The sequence below is a fragment of the Dasypus novemcinctus genome, unplaced genomic scaffold, assembly GCF_030445035.2.
Source record: "Dasypus novemcinctus isolate mDasNov1 unplaced genomic scaffold, mDasNov1.1.hap2 scaffold_344, whole genome shotgun sequence".
In the NCBI taxonomy this organism is placed as follows: domain Eukaryota; kingdom Metazoa; phylum Chordata; class Mammalia; order Cingulata; family Dasypodidae; genus Dasypus; species Dasypus novemcinctus.
In genome coordinates, this window is record NW_026688308.1 from 39131 (window position 1) to 53744 (window position 14614).

The 14614-nt window shown below is 40.6% G+C and overlaps 1 long non-coding RNA gene across 3 annotated transcripts in view; it reads right to left on the reverse strand.

The window, feature by feature from the left end:
• Positions 1–681: 681 nt before the first annotated feature.
• The window catches only part of LOC131277728 (uncharacterized), a 33028-nt gene continuing 19095 nt past the window's right edge, over positions 682–14614 (reverse strand). The window contains exons 5-6 of one of the 3 annotated variants that reach the window (XR_009184839.2): positions 10098–10535; positions 682–765 (exon numbers count right to left, since the gene is read on the reverse strand). This is a non-coding gene — a long non-coding RNA (uncharacterized lncRNA). Of the gene's footprint in view, positions 766–9979; positions 10536–10567; positions 10620–14614 lie in introns of those variants that run through there. The other 2 variants (XR_009184838.2, XR_009184840.2) reach the window with 2 other exon arrangements.

A 14614-nucleotide genomic window follows, 5' to 3' on the forward strand; every position in this document is an offset into this window, starting at 1 on the left:
CCCACGCTTCAATCAGCCACCCAAACAAACTGTTAAAGCCCTTTCTAGGTGGGCTGCTGGCAAGATGGTCGCTGAGTGAACTTGCCTTTGCAGTATTCCCGGGAGGAGATGGTTGGGCGCGGCTACAGGCTCTCCAAGGCCAGGCTTTTTTGGGATTTTTGCAGGGCAGAAGTGCCTGGACATCGATTGGGTGGAAAGGTAATGGAGAGGATTGGTCTAGTAGATATAATTTGGGTTCTATTGCCTGTAGGTGAGACCCACGCACGGGCTCCTCCCTATTGGGGGTGGGGGAAACCGCGGTCCAGCCCAGTGGCACCACTTTTAGACGGCTCTGAGCTGTTAAGGAGTTCACGAGTTCTGGGCGAGCTGTGCACGGGTTGATGCGACGGGTCGCCTTTGCAGAGGGATTTGGGAAGATAGACGGTGTTTTGTTGTGAAGCGGGAGAAACTTGTGATTGCGAACATAAACAATAGTGCTTCCGCCTGAAGCCCCGCCCCCAAAAGCCCGGCAGCCGGTCTCCGACCCAAATAGCTGTAGGCAATAAAGAGACATAATCAGAAAGTTGTTTTAGGCTGCGGCAAGGGAGGGGGACACGTCTGGAAGCTGATTAGGGAATATTTTGCGAAGCTTGGGAAATCCGGTTTTCGAATCTGTTTTCGGAGTCACAGGCCGGGCTTCAGATCTGTACTAGCAAAGTGGCTGTGGTGTAGAGGCGCCCTCTAGTGGCAGTGGTTTGGAATCACAGGACGGGAGCTGTCCAAAAGCTGAAGTGAGATATACTAATGAGCCCAACTAAGTAAATGAATTGCAGGGTTCAGTCATAATATAGAGTTTGCAGATCTGACTTCCCCCTTAAGGCTGCCACCCAGCTGTGGGGATCCCTGAGGGCTGTGTTACACTGTGGGGCTCCCAGGCTTTCTGTAGACCAGATTGGAGGTTGCCAGGTCTGAATTCCCTAAAATCTGGTGGCCCACACCACAGAGACTCACATCTCTTGAGACCTCAATATCTCAGACTTTCCATCCCTGAATCCATCACCCACTGAGGTCCATCTGAGGTCCTTAAATGCCCTAGCCTTCAACGTTGGCGTTCTTTCTTTATCATTTCATTTTGCTTTGTTTTTATTTTCATTTTGACTTATTCTTTACTTTTTTCAATTTCCTGATTGCTAACACCGCATTATCCCCTAGTCTTCTCTCACAGCGTATCCCCCAAAGTCTTTCTTTTACTCAGTTATTTAAGGCTTTTTTTCATGGTAGGTGCTGTGTACTGGGTGTTTTAATTCTGGGTCATGCATATCTCTTTTTTTTTTCTTTCCCCTACCTGTTCCCCACCCTTTGCCCATCCCCTTCTACTTTCTTCCTCTCGTCCCTTCCCCCACTTTCTTTTATTTATTTCTTTCTTTTTTTCTGTTGTCTCTCTCCCTCTTGTCCCTCATATTCTACTTAGTTTATTTTAACTCAATTATACAATAGGTGCGGCAGGAAACACCTCACATTCGCTGGGTTTTCTCATCCTCCACTGCCTCATTTCTGTGTAAACTGATTTAGGCTACCTACACTATCCTCTTTCCCCTACATCTTGATATCCGCCACCATCTACTGGCTCTCCTATATTCCACCTCCCACCTCCCTTTCTTCGATCCACAAAGGGTCTAAGTCTTAATTTCTAATACCTATGTTTTGTTTTCTGTCTGTTATCCACGCTTGAAACTATTACCTTTTTATTCTCTTTCCCTCTCTCACGAAATCAATAGCTTTTTAGCTCATACCATATTCCTCCCATATTCAATCATCTACCTCATAATAGGTACTCTACCTACTGCTATAACTCTACACAATTTACATGAATCTAACCTCCATCCTCCCAGATCTCATATTCTTGCTTTGTTAACATATATCACCAATACTACTTTACACTTTTCCCTTGCTTACACAATTGCCTTTCCCCAACACTAATATTTTCCTTTAAAGTGAACTTAACCAACAACAAGAAACTAGAATAAGAAGAAAAAAGTGACAAAGAGAAGATATAACACCTATACAAAAATAACAGCTAATTAACCTCCAAGAGCAGACAAAGAAGCTAAGGAACTGATTAAATCTGTCAAGATAAAGAGATGACCAGAAAGCAACAAAAATCTACAAAACAAACCAGTAATCAGGAAAACATGGCTGAATCCAATCAACAAACCAATAATCATGAAGGGGAGCAAAACTTGGCACAAGCAATGAAAGATCTCAGAACAATTATCACCGACAAGTTTGACAAAGTAATGAAAGAGGTTAACAACATGAAGACATCACTTGGAGGGGAAATTGCAGACATATGAAAAAACATAACAGATATGATGGAAATGAACACCACAGTTCAAGAAATCAAAAATACACTTGCAGCAAATATCAGCAGACTAGAAGACACAGAGCAGAGAATTAGTGATGTGGAAGACAGTACATCAGAAATCAAACAGACAGTAGAAGGGGTCAATAAGGAGATAGAAAAAATCCAATTAGGACTTAGGGACCTGAATGACAATGCAAAATGCTCAAACATACGTATTATAGGCATTCCAGAAGGTGAAGAGAAGGGAAAGGGGTCAGAAGGAGTGTTGCAGGAAATAATGGCTGAAAACTTCCCAAATCTACTGAAAGAGACAGATATACATATCCAAGAAGCACAGTGCACTCCACTAGTCATAAACCCCAACAGGCCCACCCCAAGACATATACTTGTCAAATTATCCAATGCTCAAGACAAAGAGAAAATCCTAAAAGCAGCAAGAGAAAAGAAAACCATCACATACAAGGGAAGCTCCATAAGATTAAGTGCTGATTTCTCATCTGAAACCATGGAGGCAAGAAGGCAGTGGTATGATATAGTCAAGGTACTAAAGGAAAAAAATTTCCAACCAAGAATTCTCTATCCAGCTAAACTAGCATTCAAACATGATGGAGAGTTCAAAATATTCGCAGACAAACAGAAACTGAAAGAGTATACCAACAAGAAACCTCCCCTTCAAGAAATTTTAAAGGGAGTTCTGCAGGAAGAAAGGAAAAAACAGGAAAGGCAGAATTGGAGGAGAGTATAAGACCAACAACAACAACAAAAAAGACAAAAATATATATATACAAACAAAATATGACAAACACAAATCAAATCAAAATATGCCTAACACAAATAATTCCTTGATAGTAATAACACTGAATGTCAATGGATTAAACTCACCTATCAAAAGATTCAGACTGGGACATTGGATAAGGAAATATGACCCATCCGTATGCTGTCTACAAGAGACACATCTTAGACCCAGAGACGCATGGAGATTGAAAGTGAATGGCTGGAAAACAATCATACAAGCTAACAATAACCAAAAAAAGGCAGGAGTAGCTATATTAATATCAGACAAAATAGACTTTAAATGTGAAACAATTGTGAGAGACAAAGAAGGATACTACATTTTAGTGAAATGGAAAATCTGTCAGGAAGATCGAACAATCATAAATATTTATGCCCCTAACAAGGGTGCCTCTAAATATGTCAGGCAAACGCTGGAAAAACTAAGTGAAACAATAGATACATCTACAATTATAGTGGGGGATTTTAATACACCACTATCAACTCTGGACAGAACATCTCAAAAGAGAATCACCAAAGAAACAAAACATCTGAACAGTATATTAGAGGAGCTGGATCTAATAGACATGTATAGATTGCTACACCCAAACACAGCAGGATATACATTTTTCTAAAGTGCACATGGATCATTCTCCAAGATAGATCATATGCTAGGCCACAAAGAAAGGCTGAACGAATTCAGAAAGATTGAAATCATACAAAACATTATATCTGACCACAGTGGAGTCAAGCTGGAGATTTGCAAGGGACAGAAGCCCAGATTTCACACCACGATTTGGAAATTAAACAGCACACTCTTAGAAAAACAGTGGGTCAAAGAGGAAATCTCAAAAGAAATCAATGACTACCTTGAAACAAATGATAATGATAACACAACATACCAAAATTTATGGGATGCAGCAAAAGCAGTACTGAGAGGGAAGTTTATAACCATAAATTCATATATCAAAAAAGAAGAAAGAGCAAAAATTGAAGAACTAACTGCACATTTGAAGGAATTAGAAAAAGAACAACAAAGTAACCCAACAGGAAGAAGAAGGAAGGAAATAACAAAGATAAGAGCAGAACTAAATGAAATAGAAAATAAGAAAGCACTTGAACAGATAAACAAGACCAAGAGCTGGTTTTTTGAGAAGATTAACAAAATTGACAAACCTTTAGCAACACTAACAAAGAAAAAAAGAGAGAAGATGCAAATACACAAAATAAGAAATGAGAAAGGCGATATCACCACTGACCCCACAGAAATAAAGACTATCATAAGAGGATATTTTGAAAAACTCTATTCCAAAAAAATGACAATCTAGAGGAAATGAACAAATTCCTAGAAACACATAAGCAGCCCATATTGACAAAAGAAGAAATTGATGATCTTAACAAACCAATCACAAGCAGAGAGATAGAATCAGTTATTAAAAATCTCCCAACTAAGAAGAGCCCAAGGCCAGATGGCTTCACAGGTGAATTCTACAAAACATTCCGGAAAGAACTGACACCAATCCTGCTGAAACTATTCCAAAAAATCAAAACAGAAAGAACATTACCCAACTCCTTCTATGATGCCAACATTACCCTAGTACCAAAGCCAAACAAAGACATCACAAGAAAGGAAAATTACAGACCAATTTCTCTAATGAACCTAGACGCAAAAATACTTAACAAAATACTTGCTAATCGTATTCAACAACACATTAAATGAATTATACACCACGACCAAGTGGGATTCATCCCAGGTATGCAAGGATGGTTCAACATAAGAAAATCAATCAACGTAATACACCATATAAACAGATTGAAGGAAAAAAATCACATGATTATATCTATTGATGCAGAAAAAGCATTTGACAAAATACAGCACCGTATCTTGATAAAAACACTCCAAAAGATTGGAATACAAGGAAATTTTTTGAACATGATAAAGAGTATATATGAAAAACCTAAAGCCAATATTGTGTACAATGGAGAAATTCTAGACTCCTTCCCTCTAAACTCAGGAACAAGACAAGGATGCCCACTGTCTCCACTCCTATTTAACATTGTCTTAGAAGTACTTGCTCGAGCACTGAGGCAAGAGCCAGAAATAAAAGGCATTCAAATGGGAAAGGAAGAAGTCAAAATGTCATTATTTGCAGATGACATGATCCTATACATAGAAAACCCTGAGAGATCTACAATAAAGGTTCTAGAACTCATAAATGAGTTTACTAAAGTTGCAGGTTATAAGATCAATGCGCAAAAATCAGTAGCATTTCTGTACACCAATAATGAGCAAGATCAGGAGGAAATCAAGAAACAAATACCATTCACAATAGTAAATAAAAAAATCAAATACTTAGGAATAAATTTAACTAAAGAAGTAAAGAACTTATACACCGAGAACTATAGAAGATTGTTCAAGGAAATCAAAGAAGACCTAAATAAATGGAAGACTATTCCTTGTTCATGGATAGGAAGACTGAACATTATTAAGATGTCTATCCTACCAAAACTGATCTACACATTCAATGCAATCCCAATAAAAATCAACACAGCCTTCTTTAAGGAACAAGAAAAACTAACTATGAAATTTATTTGGAAAGGAAAGAGACCCCGAATAGCCAAAGACATACTGAAAAAGAAAAACGAAATTGGAGGAATCACACTACCTGACTTCAAAACATACTACAAAGCTACGGTGGTGAAAAAAGCATGGTATTGGCATAAAGAGAGACACATAGACCAATGGAATCAAATTGAAAGCTCTGATATAGAACCTCACATATATAGCCACATAATATTTGATAAAGCCACCAAACCCTCTCAACTGGGAGAGAGTGGCCTATTCAACAAATGGTGTCTGGAGAACTGGATAGCCATATGTAGAAGAATGAAAGAGGATTGCCATCTCACACCTTATACAAAGATCAACTCAAGATGGATCAAAGACCTAAATATAAGAGCCAAGACCATAAAAACCTTAGAAAGCAGTGTAGGGAAACATCTACAGGACCTTGTAATAGGAAATGGATTCATGAATATCACACCAAAAGCACGAGCAGCAAAAGAACTAATAGGTAAATGGGACTTCCTCAAAGTTAAAGCCTTCTGCACCTCAAAGGAGTTTGTCAAGAAAGTAAAAAGGGAGCCCACACAGTGGGAGAAAATATTTGGCAACCATATATCTGATAAGAAACTTATAACTTGCATATATAAAGAACTCCTATATCTTGAAAATAAAAAGATAAACAACCCATTTAAAAAATGGGAAAAAGACTTAAACAGACACTTCTCCAAAGAAGAAATACAAATGGCAAAAAAGCACATGAAAAAATGTTCCAAATCTCTAGCTGTCAGGGAAATGCAAATCAAAACCACAATGAGATACCATCTTACACCCATAAGATTGGCAGCTATGAAAAAAACAGAAGAATACAAGTGCTGGAGAGGATGTGAAGAAAGGGGAACACTCATCCACTGCTGGTGGGAATACAGAAGGATCCAACCATTCTGGAGGACAGTATGGTGGTTTCTCAAAAAACTAGCCATAGATTTGCCATATGACCCAGCAATACCACTGCTGGGTATATACCCAGCAGAACTGAAAACAAGGACGCAAACAGATATATGTACACCAATGTTCATAGCAGCATTGTTCACTATTGCCAAAAGTTGGAATCAACCCAAATGCCCATCAATAGATGAGTGGATCAATAAAATGTGGTATATACACACAATGGAATACTACTCGGCTGTAAGAACAAACACACTACAAACACATGTGATAACATGGATGAATCTTGAGAACCTTATGTTGAGTGAAGCAACCCAGACATTGAAGGACAAATACTACATGACCTCAATGATATGAAATAAACAAGCTGCCCTAGATAGCAAGAGACTGAACGATAGGCTTACAGGAAATTGGAGGGTGGAGGAAGGATGTGAGCCGATGTCTGCAGGGGTGGAATTTAAGACGAGATGGTGGTAAGTATGAACACAAAGAAGAGATAAAAGGGGGGCAGGGGTTGCCTTTGGTTGGGGCTCTGCGGGTTTGAGGGAGGCTGGGGATGGGCGGATGGGTAACATTGCCCAAAAGTGGGGGGAGGGAGGGGTAGCATACGAACACAGGAGAGCGTCAGGTGTTGGTGGAGAGTAAAATGCCGAGAAAATCATATCAAAATATAATAAAGAGGGTTACCTGTTTAGAATGCTCGGAGGGGAGGGTCTGATGCAGGACGGGCTCCTGGGGAATGTCTAAATGCTCATTCTGCCAGAGTGGGTGACACCGTGGGGTAGAAACCCAAGTAGTGAGAGTGGGGGTGGACCCACATCCTGGGGAGGACTAATGCCATCAAATAGAGGGAACTGTATCCCTCGAAAGAAAGGGTGGCTCCCAGGGCATTGGGGCAGTTGAGCAAGTTAGACCCTGAACACTATTCCATCTATATCTGGAAGTGGCTCCTTGGGAAACGGAGGCTGGCTGTCACTGTGGGCACCAAGGTGGAAGGAAAAATGGACGTTAAATGTGTGGAACCAAGGTAAATGGGGGGTAAGAGAGGAGTTTCATGAGAGTACACAAGGATGGATATAAAACATGTAATATTACAGCATAACATATAGGAGATGACAGACTGATAATGTAAACCATAATGTAAAACATAGGTTAACTAAGAATGTAAAAAACTGTGTATCCTAAAGCATGCACCACAATGTAAGCACAAATGCCACCTTGTTTGAAAGCTATTGTCTCAGACTCTGTACATTAGGTTAAGTAAATATGATGTGAATAGGGTGTAAGAGTATCGCTGTGGAAGGGAAAGGTTTTGTGGTGGATGTATGGGAGTGCTGTATACTATATATATGCATTGCTGTGGTCTAGGGCTCCTGTGAAGAGAAGCTCAATAATTAGGGGGGGGGGAAGATAGGATGTAGAATTTTTTCCAAGTCAACACGTATTCTTTATATAACCTTTAAACCCATCGCTATATGCCATTTCCTAGTAAGGGACCCTGACATTATATTGGGCTTCAAATTTCAGGGAGTTCTGGATCACAGAGTGGTTCAACAAAGGCAATGGAGGAATACTGGTATGGGATACCATTGACAGGGGATATATGGCTGACAGGGAGCTGTACAGAACATATGTCCAGGGTACATGGCAATGTTTGGATATACTCATAGTGGCAACAATTGGAAACCGCAGCAGGGGGGGTACTGGGTTCCTGGCCAGTGGTGCTCTGTCGTGGTCCCTAGGGGAGCAGCGACAGTCTCCCAGGTGCAGCGGCGGGGACTGGGAGGGAGTGAGGGTTCAACAGTGAGCCCATGACGCTAATGACTATGCTTGTGAGCTGATAAGCCTAAAATAAGAACAAGGCCTAGAGCAACATTGTGCCTGGGAATTTCCTCCTGACAGCCTTCATGTTACTCAAATGTGGCCAGTCTCGAAGCCAAACTCAGCATGTAAATGCAATGCCTTTCCCCCAGCATGGGACATGACACCCGGGGATGAGCCTCCCTGGCACCGAGGGACCACTATCAACTACCAACTGATGATGCAACTGGAAAATGACCTCATACGGAAGGTTCAACGTGGATCAGCGGAATATCCCTGTCTACATAAAATAACATGACTTTAAAATGCTGTTTGATCTAATGTAAGGGGGAAATGGAAAGGAGAAATGAGTTTATATGGCTACGAGTCTCTAAAAAAGAGTCTGGAGGCTGTCAGAAGGATTGCCCTTATGCACAACTGAGCAGAGTCTGAGAGACAGATAAAGCAGATACAGCCCCCAGATATCGGTTCCTTCGAGGGCTAAAGAGACCCATGGGAGTTATGGTCATGGCCGATGGGGTTAACTACCAGGTCAGATGGCCCCTCTTTGGAACTGGTGTTTATGTGTGACGAATCTGGACTCAGATGGGATCTCTCTTCATAAGACTTTCATGCTAATGTGCTGGAGGTGCAGTTAGTGTCGGGGTTTAAGATATATTTAGGGGATTTGAATCTCTAGACTGACAATGTGATAGCCAGGTCCTGAGCCTCAACAGACTCCAGCACCTACAATCTGACTTATTGGGCTCACCACACTCAGCTAAGATGGAGTTGAAGAAGGACAACCACCACACCATGGAGCCTAGAGTGATTACAACTGAAAGTGGGAGGATTGCATCCAGCATCCATGTGGAATCTGAGCCTCCTCTTGACATAGAGGTGCAATGGACACAACCAATCCAATGTCCACATAGAAAAGGTGGCATTGGATTGAGAAAAGTGGATATGATGGCTGATTGGTATGGGGAAAGGCAGGAAGAGATGAGAGGTGGAGACATCTTTGGGACATGGAGCTGCCCTGGATGGTGCTTCAGGGGCAATCACTGGACATTGTAAATCCTCACAGGGCCCACTGGATGGAATGGGGGAGAGTGTGGGCCATGGTGTGGACCATTGACCATGGGGTGCAGTGGTGCCCAGAGATGTTCTTGCCAAATGCAATGGATCTGTCATGATGATGGGAGGGAGTGTTGCTGGGGTGGGGGGGAGAGGTGGGGTGGGGGTGGTAGGGTTCAATGGGACCTCATATATATATATTTTTTAATGTAATATTATTACAAAGTCAATAAAAAATAAATAAATGAAAAAAAAAAAAGCCCTTTCTAACCCATCCAGCTATAGCACGGAATCCAGAATTTCTGCTTAGTGGGCCCATATCAATAAATTCAGCCTGATCCAACTTTATATTTCTTCCACCATTATCCCATACCCTTAGTATCCATTCCCACACATATTCCCATGATTTCTGTCTATATAAGTTGAAAACTCATGCCATTCTTTCTGAGTATACATTACTTCCTCATGGGTCACACTTTGTATTTCACCTTTGGGGTCTTGTTGTGATTTTAGTCTAGTAATAGGTCTCAAATACAAGAGAGGTGGTGGGGGTGGGTAAGGAGAAGGATTAGAAATGCCTTGCAAGCTACTGACCTCAGGGCATTCTCTTGCATTTTCTTCTGGTGAGACAGGATTAATCTCTTCAGGCAGGGGTTGGAAGGTAGTTTCCTCAGGGCAGACTGGAGGCTAGGCAGTGCATGCTGGAGTTCAGCTGGTACATGTTTCAGTGCTGGGAGGAGGTCCAGACTCCTTGGGGCAGGCCAGAGGCTGGGCAGGGCAGGCTGCAGTTTGGCTGGTACCCACCTCAGGGCTGGAAGTTGTTTCAGACTCCCTGGAGCAGGCTGGACATTGGATGATACAAGGTTGGCAAGGTATGATCTGGACAGGGCAGGCCATGGCAGGCTTATGTGATAAAGTCGCAGCAGAATTCAGGGTTTCAATGTCTCCATCAATATCATCATCCCATATATCTCCATCCCAATTCTCTGAATTCCACTCTTTTCCAATCAAAGTCTTCAGTTTGAAGAAACCCTGCAGGATTGGGATTTTAGTTTCTTTTGTAACTCCATTACTCATACAATGAGAGTCTGAGTTTGGTTCTCAGATATTTCAAGCCTGTGGCACAGGAGACAAGATTTTCTTTCAGAGCACACATAGAAACTTTTGCATCATCCATGTGGAGTTTAAGTTTCAAATCTGAAGCCTTTAACTCATCTCTTTCTTTTGTAACACTATCCAGACTATCTAGGAGGAGCCAGCCAACATCATTACACTGTTTGACTGCACAGAACTCTGTTAAGGTATTAAAAACACTCTCACCCAGATCCTTGCTTCTTATAAGTATGGAAGTAGGGGAATCCAGTGATGCTATCTGTGCATCTCAATTGCTAACTCACACCATAAACCATCAGCAGCCTCTTTGTTATTGGAAAGGGAATTGTCAGTTCCCTTGAGTTCAATTAAACAGACTATTGCAAAACTCCCAAAACCACCTCAGACACCCCATGTAAAGACTCTGTTCCTCAAGAACCACTTCCAGGCATTCTTGGGACTTGGAGTTGTCCTGGGTGGTACCCCAGGGACAATTGCTGGATGTTGTATGTCCTCCCATGGCCCACTGGATGGAACATGGGAAAGTGTGGGCTATGGTGTGGAACACGGGACATGGGGTGCAGCGATGCCCAGAGATGTACTCACCAGATGCAATGGATGTGACATGATGATGGGGAAGAGTGTTACTGAGGGGGGAGTGGTGGGGTGGGGGTGGTGGGGGCAAATGGGGACCTCATATATATATTTTTTTAATGTAATATCTTTTAAAAAAATGAATAAATTGAGTAGAAATTGGAAAAAAAAACACCACTCCCTGTACAAAGCTGTATAAGTCAGTGTTCTCTAGGGAAATAGAATCAACAAGAAATTATGTCAATAGCATGTGATTCTATAAGAATCTCTCACACAGCCATGGGGATTCACAAGTCCAGGTTCCACAGGCAGGCTGCAACCAGGGGCTGCAATGAAAGTCCAGTGAAGGTTCTTGACAAATTCTGGGACATATTGGCTGTACAAAGATGGGCTGGGCAATTCTCTTTCAATGCCAGAATCACTTCCCCCATATATATATATATATAAAAGAAGTTGTGAACTTACAAAACAATCATGCTGATATGCAGAATTCCCATACTACAAGCCTTCAACAACCACACCATTGTGGAACATTCATTTGTTACAGATTATGAGATTTATCATCAGACTATTACCACTAAATATGGTCCATAGCATACATTTAGTATATCTCTTCTGTACTCCCCTAGCCTTAACACGTACATTTTGATATTGATGTAAGAATGTTACAATCATGGTTGTTAATAACTTTTAATTGGGTTTTTGCTTTCTTAATGTTGGGTGGCATTTAACTGATTGGGTTAAGCATCACTCACTGCTGATGGCAATGCCCCTGACTGATGTAATTATAACCAGCTATCCATGATTTACCACTGCAGTAGAGTCAATGGTGACTAAAGTTCATAAATGCTCTTGTATTACAGTTAGCTCAGTGTTTGCTTGACCAAACAACTGGGCACAATTACATGGCTGAGTTGACACATTAGCCTAACTGTCACAGATCTGTAGTGAGTTCAGCTTGTGAAACAGTAAAGAAAAAGGCATGTAGTTATCAGTAATGGTCAGTAAAATTCATAAGGACTGTAAGGTCTCAGACCCATATCTTCCAGAATGGACCTGGTTTGGTGAGGAAGAACACTTGCAGAGAAGGTACATAATTAGTGCTTGTGAACTCTATGCCTATTTTCAATCCAGGCTGCTCAGACAGGATTGAAGACCTTAGCCAGGGAAAAAGCTGGGGGCTTCCAGACTTCATCCATTGAACCAAAAAGTCCTGGTGCAGTGGGTCACTATCCCTGTTGATGAACATCAACTGATCACCCAGGGTTGCTCAGTGGAAGATGAAGCTAATCATTTGAGGAGCTGCCGTGTAGCAGTTGGTCTGGGATGCCCAGGGTTCTGCACCAGCTTGGGGAGCCAAATAGACCACCACTCAGGGAAGTCACTTGACTGTCAGAGAGGCTCACCAAAGTAGGTGACAGATAATGTAAAAATGCTGTGGGAAGAGGGCTACAAGTCTGGACTTCATCTAGACCTTTGGGGGGGGTTCATGTGAGGGAAATGACATAATTGTTAGGGTTTGAAATGTAGAGTCAGGAAATTGTGTCAGCATTGGGGCCATTCTGGTGGCTCATGAACATCCTTTGGGCATTGATTCTCTCCCCCAACAGCTTTGAGAAAGCAGCATTTTTAAGGACTGTCTCAACGGTGAAAGCAGGAAAGCAATTAGGAAACATTCTGAGATGATTGAAAACAAAACCACCACATACAAAAACTTACAGGATGTAGCAAACACAGTACTGAGGGGGGAATTTATAGCCTTAAATGCTTAAACTACAAAAGAAAAAAGAGCAAAAGTCAAACACCGAACTGCACATCAGGAGGAACTAACAAAACAACAGCACAAACTAAATCCAACACAAGCAGAAAGAAATCACAAAGATTGGAGAGTTTAAAAACCAAAAATGAAGGGGGAAAAAACAATATCATCTAAATTAATGCAGAAAAGGCATGTGACAAAATCCAGCATCCTTTCTTCCTAAAATCACTTAGAAAAATAAGAATAAAAGGAAACTTCACCAACATTATAAAGGGCATGCTTGAAAAACACCACTGCAAATACCATATCACTGGTGAAAGATTGAAAACTTTCCAAGATCTGGAATGAGACAAGGATGCCCAATGTCACCGATGTAATTCAACATTGTACTGGATGTTGTAGGCAGAGCCAAGTAAGCAAGAAAAAGAAATTAAAGACATCCAATTAGGAAAAGAAGTAAAACTTTCTCCTTGCAAATGACATGATCTTATATATAGAAAGTCCTGTATATTGTACAACAAAGTTATTCAAGCTAACAATTCCAGCAAAGTGCTGTTTGTTGAGATAAACATGAGCAAATCAGTAGTATTTATGTATAATTTCAGGAAGAAATGAAAAAAAGAAGTCCATTTCCAACTACCAGAATAAATTTAACTGAGGATGTAAAGGAATTATGCATGGGAAACTTCAAAATTATGAATACAAAAAGAATTTTTAAGAGAATGGAAGGATATTCCCTGCTCATGGATTGGAAGGTTAAATATACCAAGATATATGAATTACCGATGCTATGCAGTCCCAATGAAAATTGCAATAAACAACTTTGTAGAAATGGAAAAGACAAGTCAACACATTTATTTGGAAGGACATACAGTCCCAAAAAGCCAAAACCATCATGAAAAACAAACTCAGAGGACACACACTTCTTCACTTTAAAACATATTACAAAGCTACAGTGGCCTAAACAACATGGTCCTGGGACAAGTAGATACATAGACCAATTGAACTGAATGGACCCTCAAAATTATTCAGAAATAGACTCTCATAACTATGGCCAATTGATTTTTGACAAGGCTGCCAAGTCCACTCAAAATAGTCTATTCAATAAATGATGCTAAGAGAACTGGATATCCAAATGTAAAACAATGACAGAGGACCCTGATCTCATCTCATATACAAAAAATTAACTGAAAATGTATAAAGATCTAAAAGAACTAGTAAGATAAGATTTCTAGAAGAAAACATAGGAAATGATCTTCAGCACCTCGTGTTGGGCAATGGTTTCTTAGACTTTACACCCAAAGCACAAGCAACAAAGGAAAAATTGATAAGACCTCATATAAATTAAAAAGTTTTTCACCTAAAATAATTTTATCATGAAAATGAAAAGACAACTCATTCCATGGGAGAAAACAATTGGAAACTATATATCCAATTAGGGTTTAATACCTAGACTATACAAAGAAATCCTAAAACTCAACAATACAATGAAAGAAAACCCAATTAAATATGGGGAAAAGACTTGTGCCTCCAAAGAGTATATACAAATGACCAGAAAGCACATAAAAAGATCCTTACCTTCATTAGCTATTATGGACATGCAACTCAAAACCAAACTGAAATACCATGTCACACTCACTATAATGGTGTTATTAAGAAACAGAAA